The following is a 15,403-nucleotide window of genomic DNA, read 5'->3' on the forward strand; positions in this document are numbered from 1 at the left end:
TTAGTATTTATTTCAATGGACCTGGGAGAAACATGACCTCTTGTTAAAACTATGTGTAAGGCCAGCCATACATTATTATTATTATTATACAGTATTTATAAAGCGCCAATAGTTCGCTCAGCGCTGTACATTACAAATGGGTTGATTTTCGAATGATTTTTTGTTCGAAAATCGGACCTAAGAATAATCGGCCATTTCTTTTTTAGTGGGCAAACACTCAAAATCAGCAGGGGATCAAATACTTATTTCCTTCACTGTAGGTGTTTGCTCTTGCTGGGTAGTGGAGATATATATATTTATATACACTCTGTATATGTGTACTTTCTTTTGCATGTTTATACAACGCACATATGTCACTTTTCTCCTTGTTTACAGCTGACCCTACCAATATTGCCAATCCACCCATTGGATCTGATCTCCATAATTCAACTTATGACATCTATACTTGTGAGTTTATGTTTGATATACAATTTTTACTTTCATGAGTTAGGGGATCCTTATAGGAGTTGGTTTGCTTATTTAGTTATTATTAGTTCTTTCTTATGTTATTTCAATTGTTCTATAAATTGTTTAGTTTTTTGAGGCTATGGCTTCATTTATTTTTGAAGTGGTATATTCCCCTTGTTTTAGGCTCAAATAATGATTTTAACTGTCAGTTGTGGATGATTTGTTTTGTTTAGTATCATATTATAGCTGAAAATCTATACACCCTGTTGTAAATTATTATGCAAATGATATTTTTCTAATTTACCTAAATAATTGATGTAAATAACAGTCAGCATAATTCTCATGTTATCAACTATTAAGAGTACAATTCAAATTTTATTGAACAAACCTCCTAATGATAACAGGATTTTTTTAAACATAAAAAACCTACAATGCACTGTTCCAAATTATTACGCACAGTAAGTTTCAAAACACTTTATAGGTTGTAAAGAACTGAAAATTGTCATTTGTTGTGTTTGCAGCATATTTACTGAAATCAAAAGCTATTTCAATCAAACTTTTAACAACATTTTAACTTTCTAAACATTTTAACAGGTCACGTTACATTGTAACATAGGACCCCTTATTTGATAGCAGCTTCACAAGTCTTGCATTCATTGAACTTGTGAGTTTTTGGACAGTTTCTGCTTGAATTTGTTTGCAAGATGTCAGAATAGCCTCCCAGAGCTGCTGTTTGGATGTAAACTGCCTCCCACCCTCATAGATCTTTTGCTTGAGGATGCTCCAAAGGTTCTCAATAGGATTGAGGTCAGGGGAGGATGGAGGCCACACCATGACTTTCTCTCCTTTTATCCCCATAGCAACCATTGATGCAGAGGTATTCTTTGCAGCATGAGATGGTGCATTGTCATGCATGAAGATGATTTTATTACAGAGAGCATAGTTCTTCCTTCTGTACCAGGGAAGAAAGTGGTCAGTCATAAACTCCACATACTTTGCAGAGGTCATCTTTACACCTTCGGGGACCCTAAAGGGGCCGACCAGCTCTGTTCCCATGATTCCGGCCCAAAACATGACTCCACCACCGTCTTCCTGACGTCGCAGCCTTGTTGGAACAGGGTGGCCGTCCACCAACCACCCACTACTCTATCCATCTGGACCATCCAGGGTTGCAGGGCACTCATCAGTGAACAGGACTGTTTGAAAATTAGTCTTCATGTATTTTTCTGCCCAATGCAGCCGTTTCTGCTTGTGAGCATTGGTTATTGGTGGCCGAATAGAAGGTTTATGCACAGTTGCAAGACTCTGGAGGACTCTACACCTTGATATCCATGGGACTCCAGAGGCACCAGCAGCTTCAAATATCTGTTTGCTGCTATGTAATGGTATTTTAGCAGCTGCTCTCTTGAACCGATGCATGGATCTGGCAGAAATTTTCCTCAATGTGTCTTTATCTGCGCTAACCCATCTGTGCTCTGAATCAGCCACAAATCTCTTAATAGTGCGATGATCACGCTTAAGTTTTTGTGAAATATTTAATGTTTTCATACCTCGTCCAAGGCATTGAACTATTTCACTCTTTCAGCAGAGAGATTCTTTTTCTTCCCCATATTGCTTGAAAATGGTGCTCTGCTTAATAATGTGGAACACCGTCCTTTAGTAGTTTTTCCTTAAATTGGGCTCACCTGCCAATCTAATTATCACAGGAGTCTGAGATTGTTTTCAGTGATCAAAAGAGCCCTGACACACAATGCCATTCATGAGTTAAACTGAAAAACAAAATATTTAATCTTTGTGACACTTAAATAGAATTTGCATAATAATTTGGAACAATGTGTATATGGCAAAATATATATATGGCATATTATTTACTGGCCATTTATGGTCTCCCACTAGTATTGCCCTCTGTTTGATACCAGGCTCCCCCCCTCGTGGGAGTCCCATGTTTGGCACCCAGTGCTTTTCTGGGTCCATGGATGTACAGGTATCAAACATAATTTATTGTTGTTCATATAGGTTGTTATTCTTTTTGTCTTATTATTGGTGTATAATGGTACATTATACTATTTAAATGCAGAACTTTCTGTCTTACTATATTCTCTTGAAGAAGCGGGATACTCCCTGAAAACTCATTGAGGTTTCAGCTCCTTTAAACATTCCAGCTTATTAATTTACTGTTTGAACTTCGATGTCAACCAGTGTATTGTTGCATGTATCAGTAATCTTCAGCTTGGGAAAACCACAGGAATTTTCATTATTGGGGGGAGCTATACCTTCCTGCTGTTACAATCTGTGCAGGACACATGTTGTACTACCATGTGTGAGAGTATATGTGTAAGTTTAAACTGTGTATTAATACATTTACGTTATTTTAAGTAACATGTACATGTTGTGGGCAACTTTAAAGTCCATTTTAAAAACAATATTTACTGGTTATTTGGGTGGTGATGCCACATAACAATTACCCCCACACACCATCTTAATAATGTATTGTTTTAAACTATGGTTGGAAAACCTGCTCTTAAGCTGCTCCAGACTTCTTCATCAGTCCTATGTGTTCACTGCCGTAAAACAGGCCCTGGGAACCCCTATGAAATATGAGCCCTTTACTGTCCATAAAGGGAAAGAACAAGCAAATTGGACTTTGTATGTGCCACCAAGAAATCACACAGATCATTATTAAAATATCAATCTTTTATTCCTAAGATAAATGACAAATAAGATATAAACAACAAGGGTATTATGTATATGACAATCTGTATAGTATCTGTGTCAGGACCCAGGTTTGAAACTGCAACCTCTACTGTGTCCAGGGGCAGACTGATTATTTGGAAACTCGGGCACTGCCCGAGGGCCCGGGGTCAGTAGGGGGCCCCATGAAATGCCCCTGGTACCTTTTTCATAGGCTTTTTTGAGTTTGGGCAAGGACACAGGGGCCCCATGATCCCCTATTGCCCGGGGGCCCCATGAGTTGTCAGTCTGCCCCTGACTGTGTCTGACAATGTCTCTTCTTGATGAGCCACCTGGCATACTGAACAGCTACCTAGACAATTCCTTGAACGATCCTGTCTTGACCTATGTTTCTCTTGAAATTTAAACCCTTTGCTCCTCCCATGAACTTCCTATTAAACCCATGTGTTTGCACTTTCTGTTTAACAGGTTATTGTGCTCTCTCCAGTCAATACCTGGTCTTGTCACTCCTGCTGCTGACTGTATCATCGCTACCACTTGTTACCAACCTTTAGCTTGTTCCTCAACTAGGATTCTGCTTGATCCCAACCTGCAACCACTTGTTACTGACCTTGACTTATTTACTGATTATGCTTCTGTTTGATCCATACCTGCTTTATTGTCTACTGGATTCCAGCTTGCTCATCTCCTGATGGGGCAATCTTGAGTACTGCAACCTGGTACTAACACGCAGCAAAACCCATCTCTGTCATCAGGAACACCTGTTAGTGCTTAGACTCCGCACCTCGGGTGAGCCCACATCATCCACCAGGGTGATTTGCTTGCATACCTATCCTGCTGGTCAGGAAGGGGGGGCCTCTCTACTGCTATAGCTACTGGTCTCAGAGCCTGACCGTGACAATCTGGTGTCTAGGATTGATGCATTTCTCAAAGAATGTTCTTTCTCAGAATCCATAGCCATTACATATACTGTAAGTAAATTAATTCTCTTTCACAAGAAGATCGCCTTGATAACAATGTGAGATCACACATTAACCACCAAAGTAAGGGAAAAAGTACAGCCAAGTTGCCAATTGTGAATTATTAAATAAGGAAAAAAACCTCCTGCGCTTCACACCCCCCTTTTATACCAAAAAGTAAACACAAATAAATAAATAAATGGTGTAGCGCTAATAAATACTAGTGCATATAAATCAATATATGAAAAAGAAATAAACAAAACACACATGACACACAAATAAGTGAATAATGTCACAAACCTATAAAGTGGATAAACAATCAAAACCCCCCCTATTATATATATATATATATATATATATATATATATATATATTATATATATATATATATACATATACATATATATATATATATATACAGTGGGGATCGAAAGTTTGGGCACCCCAGCTAAAAATTTGTATTAATGTGTATAAAGAAGCCAAGGAAAGATGGAAAAATCTCCAAAAGGCATCAAATTACAGATTAGACATTCTTATAATATGTCAACAAAAGTTAGATTTTATTTCCATCATTTACACTTTCAAAATAACAGAAAACAAAAAAATGGCGTCTGCAAAAGTTTGGGCACCCTGCAGAATTTATAGCATGCACTGCCCCCTTTGCAAAGCTGAGACCTGCCAGTGTCATGGACTGTTCTCAATCATCGTCTGGGAAGACCAGGTGATGTCAATCTCAAAGGTTTTAAATGCCCAGACTCATCTGACCTTGCCACAACAATCAGCACCATGGGTTCTTCTAAGCAGTTGTCTAGAAAACTGAAACTGAAAATAGTTGACGCTCACAAAGCTGGAGAAGGCTATAAGAAGATAGCAAAGCGTTTTCAGATGTCAATATCCTCTGTTCAGAATGTAATTAAGAAATGGCAGTCATCAGGAACAGTGGAAGTTAAAGCAAGATCTGGAAGACCAAGAAAAATATCAGACAGAACAGCTCGCAGGATTGTGAGAAAAACAATTCAAAATCCACGTTTGACTGCACGATCCCTCCAGAAAGATCTGACAGACACTGGAGTTGTGGTACACTATTCCACTATAAAGAGATACTTGTACAAATATGGTCTTCATGGAAGAGTCCTCACCACAAAAATTATCGTTTGAACTTTGCAAATGAACATATAGACAAGCCTGATGCATTTTGGAAACAAGTTCTGTGGACCGATGAGGTTAAAATTGAACTTTTTGGCCGGAATGAGCAAAGGTACGTTTGGAGAAGAGGGGGCACAGAATTTAATGAAAAGAACCTCTGTCCAACTGTTAAGCATGGGGGTGGATCAATCATGCTTTGGGGTTGTGTTGCAGCCAGTGGCACAGGGAACATCTCACGAGTAGAAGGAAAAATGGATTCAATAAAATTTCAGCAAATTTTGGATGGTAACTTGATGCCATCTGTGAAAAAGCTGAAGTTAAAGAGAGGATGGCTTCTACAAATGGGTAATGATCCTAAACACACCTCGAAATCCACGGGGGATTACATCAAGAGGCGTAAACTGAAGGTTTTGCCATGGCCTTCACAATCTCCTGACCTCAGCATAATTGAAAATCTATGGATAGACCTTAAAAGAGCAGTGCGTGACAGACAGCCCAGAAATCTCAAAGAACTGGAAGACTTTTGTAAGGAAGAATGGGCAAAGATACCTCAAACAAGAATTGAAAGACTCTTGGCTGGCTACAAAAAGCGTTTACAAGCTGTGATACTTGCCAAAGGGGGCAGTACAAGATATTAACTCTGCAGGGTGCCCAAACTTTTGCAGACGCCATTTTTTTGTTTTCTGTTATTTTGAAAGTGTAAATGATGGAAATAAAATCTAACTTTTGTTGACATATTATAAGAATGTCTAATCTGCAATTTGATGCCTTTTGGAGATTTTTCCATCTTTCCTTGGCTTCTTTATGCACATTAATACAAATTTTTAGCTGGGGTGCCCAAACTTTCGATCCCCACTGTATATATATATATATATACAGTCATGGCCGAAATTGTTGGCACCCTTGATATTTTTCCTGAAAATCAAGTATTTCACACAAAAAAGGTATTGCATTAACACATGTTTTGCTATACACATGTTTATTCCCTTTGTATGTATTGGAACAAATATAAAACAGAGGCAGAAAAGCAAATATGACATAATGTCACACAAAACCCCAAAAATGGGCTGGACAAAAGTATTGGCACCCTTAACTTAATATTTGGTTGCACACCCTTTGGAAAACATAACTGAAATCAGTCGCTTCCTATAACCATCAATAAGCTTCTGACACCTCTCACCCGGAATTTTGGACCACTCTTCCTTTGCAAACAGCTCCAGGTCTCTCTTATTGGAAGGACACCTTTTCCCAACAGCAATTTTAAGATCTCTCCACAGGTGTTCAATGGGATTTAGATCTGGGCTCATTGCTGGCCACTTCAGAACTCTCCAGCGCTTCTTTGCCATCCATTTCTGAGTGCTTTTTGACGTATGTTTGGGGTCATTGTCCTGCTGGAAGACCCAGGATCTTGGACGCAAACCCAGCTTTCTGACACTGGGCCCTACAGTGCGACCCAAAATCCTTTGGTAATCCTCAGATTTCATGATGCCTTGCACACAGTCAAGGCACCCAGTGCCAGAGGCAGCAAAACAACCCCAAAACATCATTGAACCTCCACCATATTTTACCGTAGGTACTGTGTTTTGTTCTTTGTAGGCCTCATTCCGTTTTCGGTAAACAGTAGAATGATGTGCTTTACCGAAAAGCTCTATCTTGGTCTCATCTGTCCACAAGACGTTTTCCCAGAAGGCTTTTGGCTTACTCAAGTACATTTTGGCAAACTGTAGTCTTGCTTTTTTATGTCTCTGTGTCAGCAGTGGGGTCCTCCTGGGTCTCCTGCCATAGCGTTTCATTTCATTTAAATGTCGACGGATAGTTCGCGCTGACACTGATGCTCCCTGAGCCTGCAGGACAGCTTGAATGTCTTTGGAACATGTTTGGGGCTGCTTATCCACCATCCGGACTATTCTGCGTTGCAATCTTTCATCAATTTTCCTCATCCGTCCACGACCAGGGAGATTAGCTACAGTGCCATGGGTTGCAAACTTCTTGATAATGTTGCGCACTGTGGACAAAGGCAAATCTAGTTCTCTGGAGATGGACTTGTAACCTTGAGATTGTTGATATTTTGCCACAATTTTGGTTCTCAGGTCCTCAGACAGTTCTCGTCTCCTCTTTCTGTTGTCCATGCTTAGTGTGGCACAGACAGACACACAATGCAAAGGTTAAGTGAACGTCTCTCCTTTTTATCTGCTTTCAGGTGTGATTTCTATATTGCCCACACCTGTTACTTGCCCCAGGTGAGTTTACAGGAGCATCACATGCTTGTAACATTCTTATTTATCCGCAGTTGTGAAAGGGTGCCAATACTTTTGTCCAGCCCATTTTTGGAGGTTTGTGTGACATTATGTCGAATTTGCTTTCTTTCCTCCCTTTTTTTGTTTTGTCCCAATACACACAAAGGGAATAAACATGTGTATAGCAAAACATGTGTTAATGCAATACGTTTCGTGAGAAATACATGATTTCCTGGAGAAATATCAAGGGTGCCAACAATTTCGGCCATGACTGTATATATATATATATATAACAAGTGCCTCAGCAGAGCCCATATTCCTCCTGAGCTCCCTCCAATCACTGGGTACTCTTGAAATGCCACTCACATCAAAGGATCATAACAGAGACAAAAAAGATCCTCCATAGTGTGAATCAGTATTTATTTGAATAAAAAATGCCACAGAATGCCTACTCACATTAACCACAAGCCTACAGGGCACTTCTACCCCCTTCCTGCCCAGGCCAATTTCCAGCTTTCAGCGCTGTCATACATTGAGTGACAATTGCGCGGTCATGTAACACTGTACCCATATGACATTTTTATTATATTTTTGTGACAAATAGAGCTTTTTTTTGGTGGTATTTAATCACCTCTGGGTTTTTTATTTTTTCTTAAACAAACCAAAAACCACTGAAAATTTGGAATTTAGTTTTTGTTATAAAATTTTGCAAATAAGTGATTTTTCTACTTCACTGATGTGTGCTAATGAGGCTGCAGTGATGGGCACTGATAGGCTGCACTGATGGACACTGATAGGCACTGATGAGGAGGCACTGGTAGGTGGCACTGATGGGCATTGACAGGCATCACTGATGGGCACTGAAAGGCAGGACTGATACATGGCACTGATAGGAGGCACTGACTGGCACTGATAGGTGGCACTGACTGACGGCACTGATGCGCACTGATTGGCAGCACTGATAGGTGGCACTGATTGGCATTGATAGGTGGCACTGACTGGCACTGATGGGTGACAATGAAAGGCAGCTCAGATGGGCACTGATATGTGGCATTGATGCGCACTGTTAGGCACTGATATGTGGCATTGATGTGGCACTGATGGGCACTGGCACGAGGCACTGATGAGCACTGGCACAAGGCACTGATGGACACTGACAGGTGGCACTGCTGGGGCTACAGTGATCACCAGGGCACACTGATCATCAGTGCCCTGATGATCAGAGCACATGTCCCCTCCGCGGTGATACCCTGAAGAAGTCACGTGTTCACCGTGATGTAACGCATTGGTACGCCGTGACAGGACTTCCGGTGCGCGGTGATGTCACTTCTGGCACGGGCGCCATATTGGGACACCAGGAACCATGCAGTACACCCATTATATGAGGGAAAAGGCTTGATGTTATCTTCATTAATGTGAGTGGGCATTCTATGGCATTTTTTATTCAAATAAATACTGATTTACACTATGGAGGATCTTTTTTGTCTCTGTTATGATCCTTTGATGTGAGCAGCATTTCAAGAGTACACAGTGATTGGACGGAACTCAGGAGGAATATTGGCTCTGTTGAGGTATCCAGTGTGATCTTTCTATGACGTGGTAGTTCCGGTGCGGAACGTAGTTGATCCAATAAGCAAGCTGGCCCTTGTGGTCACTGTAAGGAGGTGAGGGGGCACTCAGGCCACTTAAGGATAATTATCACAAGTATTGGCACCAGACTCACTTTCACGTTGTGCTGATTTATTTGTGTTCACAAGAGTGTGTTCAAGTGGACATTTATATGGACTGGACATTATTCATTTATTACTAATTGTTTGTTTTGTTCTTAATAAGTGTTGGTACACTTGCACTTGTTTACTTATGTGTTGCGTTCCCAGGTTAGGGAATCACTTGATTCACTTTATTCATTACTTGATCCCCCAGCTGGGGATGAATAGGGGGGTTTTTTGATTGTTTATCCACTTCATAGGTTTGTGACATTATTCACTTATTTGTGTCATGTGTGTTTTTTTTATTTATTTCTTTTTCATATATTGATTTATATGCACTTGTATTTATTAATTAGCGCTACACCATTTATTTATTTAATTGTGAATTATTACATTAACAATATGTGCCTGCACATAAGGTATGAATGACCCCCCCCCCCCCTCCACTAGTTCCATACATATCCAAGCATAATATTAGGCCCACATCCTCCTTCCAATAGAATGTGCCTATGTCAGTCACATATTACAAATGGCTCCTTGGTACCCCTATGCTCTCTGTTGTTACTTTCCTCCCAGAGGACAGTGCAGGGAAGTCAGATCTTGCTTCCTAGCAGTGGGCACAGTGCTGCAAGTCACTTGTCTAATGACAAGTGGATCTGAGTCAGGGAGGTTTTCTTGAAAACTGCTATAAGTGACCATGTAGCACTTCTCTGCAATCAAGTGTTATACCAAGCTGGATTCATGTATGGCAGGCTTAAAGTTGTTGTAAACACTTACATATACCCAGTGAAGTGACTGGCCTCGGGTGCTATACAGAGATTAAAAAAATCCTCCTCCATAGGTTGTACCTATTTATTTACAGTCTTCTCTTCTCTACAGTCAAAGTACAGAATTTTTAAAGCTTGTCTGAGCTTTCAGAAAACGGGGAAGAGAGCTGAAAATATACACTACAGAGCTCAGTGAGTAGAGCTCTGAGAGCTGATTGGAGGGAAGAGACACACCCTCCTTCACACTGCACACAGAAACAAAGCTGAAGCTGTTAATCATAGACTGTGTGCTGAAGCTCCCTCCACTGTCACCTTTCTGCTTTTGGTGCCAGGAAAAATTGTCATAAGTGACTCATGCAGATAGCAGAGGAACAAGGCAGCAGACAGAAATGACACTTAGTGTTCAGTATTGAGACAAGTACACACTGTAGAGGGATATGTTTTGTTTATACTTCATGAGGTTGACAACCACTTTAACACTGAAGCCAAAACTATGTTTTTTTTTTTGTGTGTGTGTGTGTCTGTTGTGGAGATTTTCCTTCTCTTCCTCTCAGGACAACAATGAACAGGTTAATGAAATTATCTGATGATTATGTTGATAGTAATTAATAACCCTACACAATCTGACTAATCAATGTATAGAAATGGATTAGCTAATCAATTTGTCACTCAATGTAAATCCATTAACAAGCGTATTATCCAATAAACTCTTGTAACCCTTCTTTTTATCAGACAATTAAGTGCTAACCTATGGTATCATTTAACCTACTACAACCTCTAACCTATAAACCTAGTTGTATTCTGTTTTTGATACATGCTTAATCTATCATATTTATATTACCTATCAGCTAAAAAGGTGAAAAACCAAAGACTACATTTTAATGCAAACACAAATGCAAAAGGAAATAAACAAGTACATGTGATCTGTCTAGTTACTACACACTGTTTGAGCTATAACTGTGCAAAAACAAAACTACGCAAATGCACTTATAAAATGCATTTGTTGATATTAGCACTATGACTTTATAAAGCGATTGTTCAGAATCCAGTTTGGTATTGTTGGCTGGCTGAGAGGCCAAAGTGATTCTTTTATAAATACAGAATCTGTTGTTACTGACCTCCTTGAATGACAATTAGTAATATTCTAGCTAAACAAGGATGCTTTAATAGTTTTAATTTGAAAAAAAAAAACATGCCATAGACCATTCTTATTTGACAATGCTATGTCAGGTTTGGGTGTCGATTTTTTCATCACTATATATTTTTTTGGCAGATAGTTTAGGTGATATTTTTGACACAAGGCTCAATTGTTTAAACTATAAAACATGTTTTATTTACTTTGTGCTTTGGCTGACTGGTATTTTCAGCTCTCCTTTGCACTCATTGTTGAAAATATCTGCTATTCTAAACTTAGACTTGCATCTAAACTGACTGCTGTTCCTCTGAAAAGCAATCTGCATTCAGAATGCTTTTCCAGGGCATTTAACATGTGGTCAGGAGGCCATCTTATGTCTCTTCACCGTCTGTAACAACTCCATAATGGCCAAACCAACACAGCACAACTGAGTCAATGCTATGTGCTGCTTGTGCCCCCATTCGGTTGAAGTGTGACAGGAAATGATACATTTTGACACAGATTTTGACACAGATGCAAAGCATCACAACTGTGGCATATAAATATGCCTGTCCCCAACTTTGAACTCAGAAATGCTCAGAGCTGAGCGCTTCTAAATTCATTAAATGCAGAAGAGATTATGGATTAGGGTTGTTAAAGTATTAGGCTAAAGTTAAGTGTTAAAGTCTAATTCTATTTTATTCTATCACTAGCAACCTACTAATTTGAAAAATGCAGGTCTCACTGCAATACTCTTCTTGTCTCCAGCCCTGTCCCCTGCAAAAATGCCGTTCAGCCACTGGTCCTCTTCTGGGTAGAATGACAACCAACAACATTAAAGAACAATTCCCAGTATTAATATTTTTACATAATCACATTGGCCCAGCTTTCATCAATGTAACTACACATATAAAATACCTGTAGAATCCTTCTAGAAGCTGGAAATCACTGTTGTAGATACTGCTACTCTAGTGAACTCCACAAGCTTCCAGGTCCCCTGCCAAGTGGTTTCTCTGCTGCATTGTGAAGGCTGAAGGTTGGCTGCTGGGCATGGGTGCCATTCACAGACTACTTTGCATTTTTGCAGAATGGGTCATGTTCATGGCAGTACTGTCCTCTGAATGCCTCGAAGCAAAGTATCGCAGCCCCAGCATATGCAGTGCCCCAAGCTGCTGCATGCCCTTCTTTGGTTGGATGGTTAGGAACAGTTGAGGGCAGTTAATCCATGGCTCAACCACCTTCTTTTATTGCCCCCTGGTCAACTACACTATATTGCCAAAAGTATTGGGACACCCCTCCAAATGATTGGATTCAGGTGTAGCTATCACCTCCATGGCCACAGGTGTGTATAATCAAGCACCTAGGCATGCAGACTGCTTCTACATACATTTGTGAAAGAATGGGCCGCTCTCAGGAGCTCAGTGAATTCAAGCTCTGGTACTGTGATAAGTTGTCACCTGTGCCATAAGTTCATCTGTGAAATTTCCTTGCTGCTAAATATTCCATGGTCAATTGTTAGTTGTAATATAACAAAGTGGAAGTAACTGGGAACAACAGCAACTCAGCCACGAAGTGGTAGGCCACGTAAAACGACAGAGCGGGGTCAGCGCATGCTGAAGCGAACAGTGCGCAGAAGTCACCAACTGTCTGCAGAGTCAATGAAGACCTCCAAACTTCCTGTTGCCTTCAGATTAGCACAACAACAGTACATAGAGCATTTCATGGAATGGATTTCCATGGCTGAGCAACTGCATCCAAGCCTTACATCACCAAGTGCAATGCAAAGCGTCGGATGCAGTGGTGTAAAGCATGGTGCCACTGGATGCTAGAGCAGTGGAGATGTGTTCTCCGGAGTGATGAATTATGCTTTTCTGTCTGGCAATCTGATGGATGTGTCTATGTCTGGTGGTTGCCAGAAGAACAGTACTTGCCTGACTGCATTGAGCCAAGTGTAAAGTTTGGTGGAAGGGGGATTATGGTATGAGGTTGTTTTTCAAGGGTTGAGCTTGGCCTCTTAGTTCCAGTGAAAGGACCTCTTAAGGTGTCAGCATACCAAGACATTTTGGACAATTTCATGCTCCCAACTTTGTGGGGACACAGTTTGGGGATGGCCCCTTCCTGTTCCAACATGACTGCACACCAGTGCGCAAAGCAAGGTCCATAAAGACATGGATGAGCGAGTTTGGGGTGTAGGAACTTGACTGGCCTGCACAGAGTCCTGACCTCAACCCGAAAGAACACCTTTGGGATGAATTACAGCGGAGACTGCGAGCCAGACCTTCTGGTCTGACATCAGTGTCTGACCTCACAAATGCACTTCTGGAAGAATGGTCAAACATTCCCACAGACACACTCCTAAACCTTGTGGACAGCCTTCGCAGAAGAGTTGAAGCTGGTATAGCTGCAAAGGGTGGGCCAACTCAATACTGAACCCTACGGACTAAGACTGGGATGCTATTAAAGTTTATGTGCATGTAAAGGCAGGCATCCCAATACTTTTGGCAATATAGTGTATGTCAGAGAGCCTTTACCCTAGGTTCATACTTGTGTAGGTTGGCGGCCCGCGCTTGCACAGGCGCTGCAGCCCATTAATTTGAATAGGCTGCTGTGCATGCTTTTCCCACAAAAAAGGTGCTTGCAACATTTTAAAAACATGGCCACAGGGAAATCCCTGCAGTTCCTGCACCCGCAAACATGCTGCAGGTTTAGATGCATGGAGGTACCATTAGGAATGAATTGCGTGTCTCTACAGAACAGCGTATTTTGGTTGCGGGTGTGTGCGCAGCTGCGATTCTCACAACCACCCTGCACAGTGGTGAACCTAGCATTCATGTCAGTGTGTTTAGGTAGGACAAAAAAAAAGCAAAAGGCACACTCTTGGCCCTATTACAGGAACAAACAACAAATAATATACACATGTGGTAGCGCCATGAATGCCAGGAGTAGGAAAATGTATTTCAGGACTTTTAGTGGTATGTCATGACATTATAATGGCAATAAATATAACTCTACAATGTAAAAACTTTTATTTTGTACTATTTTGTTCTAATTTTCCTTTGATAATAAAAAAACAGGAGATATTCCTTTACATTTGAAACCAAATTAAATCCTAATTTATCCTTTAACCACCTTCCACCTGCCATATAGTACAATGACGGGCGCAAGGTGGTTCTCGCGTTCTGATAGGACTCAGCAGATCACAGAAAGAGCCGAAGATGTCGGCTCGGTCATGTGATCAGCTGTGTCCAATCACAGCTGATCACATGTAAACACGGAAATGCCGGTTATCGGCATTTCTCTCCTCTCAAATTGTCACGCTGACAGCTCGAGAGGAGAGCCGGTAATCGGCTTTCCGCGGAGGGGACATGTACACTGATCATCAGGGCACTGATGATCAGTGTGCCCTGATGATCAGTGTGGCCCCAGAAGTGCCACCTGCCAGTGTCCATCAGTGCCAGCAGTCAGTGCTTATCAGTGCCACGTGCCAGTGCCCATCAGTGCCACATCAATGCCACATATCAGTGCATACCAGTGCACATCAATGACACATATCAGTGCCCATCTGAGCTGCCTTTCAATGTCACCCATCAGTGCCAGTCAGTGCCACCTATCAGTGCTGCCAATCAGTGCCATCTATCAGTGCCAGTCTGTGTCGCCTATCAGTGTGCATCAGTGCCGCCTATCAGTGCCGCATGTCAGTGCTGCCTAACAGTGCCCGTCAGTGCTGCCTAACAGTGCCAGTCAGTGCCGCCTTTCAGCGCCGCCTATCTGTGCCATATATCAGTGTCATGTATCAGTGCTGCCTTTCAGTGCCCATCAGTGATGCCCGTCAATGCCATCAGTGCAACCTACCAGTGCCTCCTCATCAGTGCCACCTATCAGTGTCCATCAGTGCAGCCTATCAGTGCCCATCACTGCAGCCTCATTAGCGCACATCAGTGAAGGAGAAAAATCACTTATTTACAAAATTGTATAACAAAAACTAAGAAAAAACTTTTTTTTTCAAAATTTTCAGTGGTTTTTGGTTTGTTTAAGAAAAAATAAAAATCCCAGATGTGATTAAACACCACCAAAAGAAAGCTCTATCTGTCTCAAAAAATGATAAAAATTTCATATGGGTACAGTGTTGCATGACCACGCAATTTTCATTCAAAGTGTGACAGCTCTGAGAGCTGGAAATTGGCCTGGGCAGGAAGGGGGTATAAGTGCCCTATAGGTAAGTGGTTAAAAATAAGACCTAGTTAACCAGCATACACTAAGTGTTTGCGATGATATGTACAGTTTTAGCAACATATGTCAGGGAGGCAAAACTGTATTCAGGTGTTAATTTTTG

The 15,403-nt window shown here is 41.1% G+C and overlaps 1 protein-coding gene across 1 annotated transcript in view; it reads right to left on the reverse strand.

The window, feature by feature from the left end:
* Positions 1-15,403, reverse strand: part of KLHL32 (kelch like family member 32) — a 246,851-nt gene that overhangs the window by 9,038 nt on the left and 222,410 nt on the right. The window lies entirely within an intron of this gene.

This window comes from Staurois parvus, unplaced genomic scaffold (assembly GCF_062004578.1).
Source record: "Staurois parvus isolate SC_StPar_1 unplaced genomic scaffold, SC_StPar_1.0 ptg000048l, whole genome shotgun sequence".
NCBI classification, from domain to species: Eukaryota; Metazoa; Chordata; class Amphibia; order Anura; family Ranidae; genus Staurois; species Staurois parvus.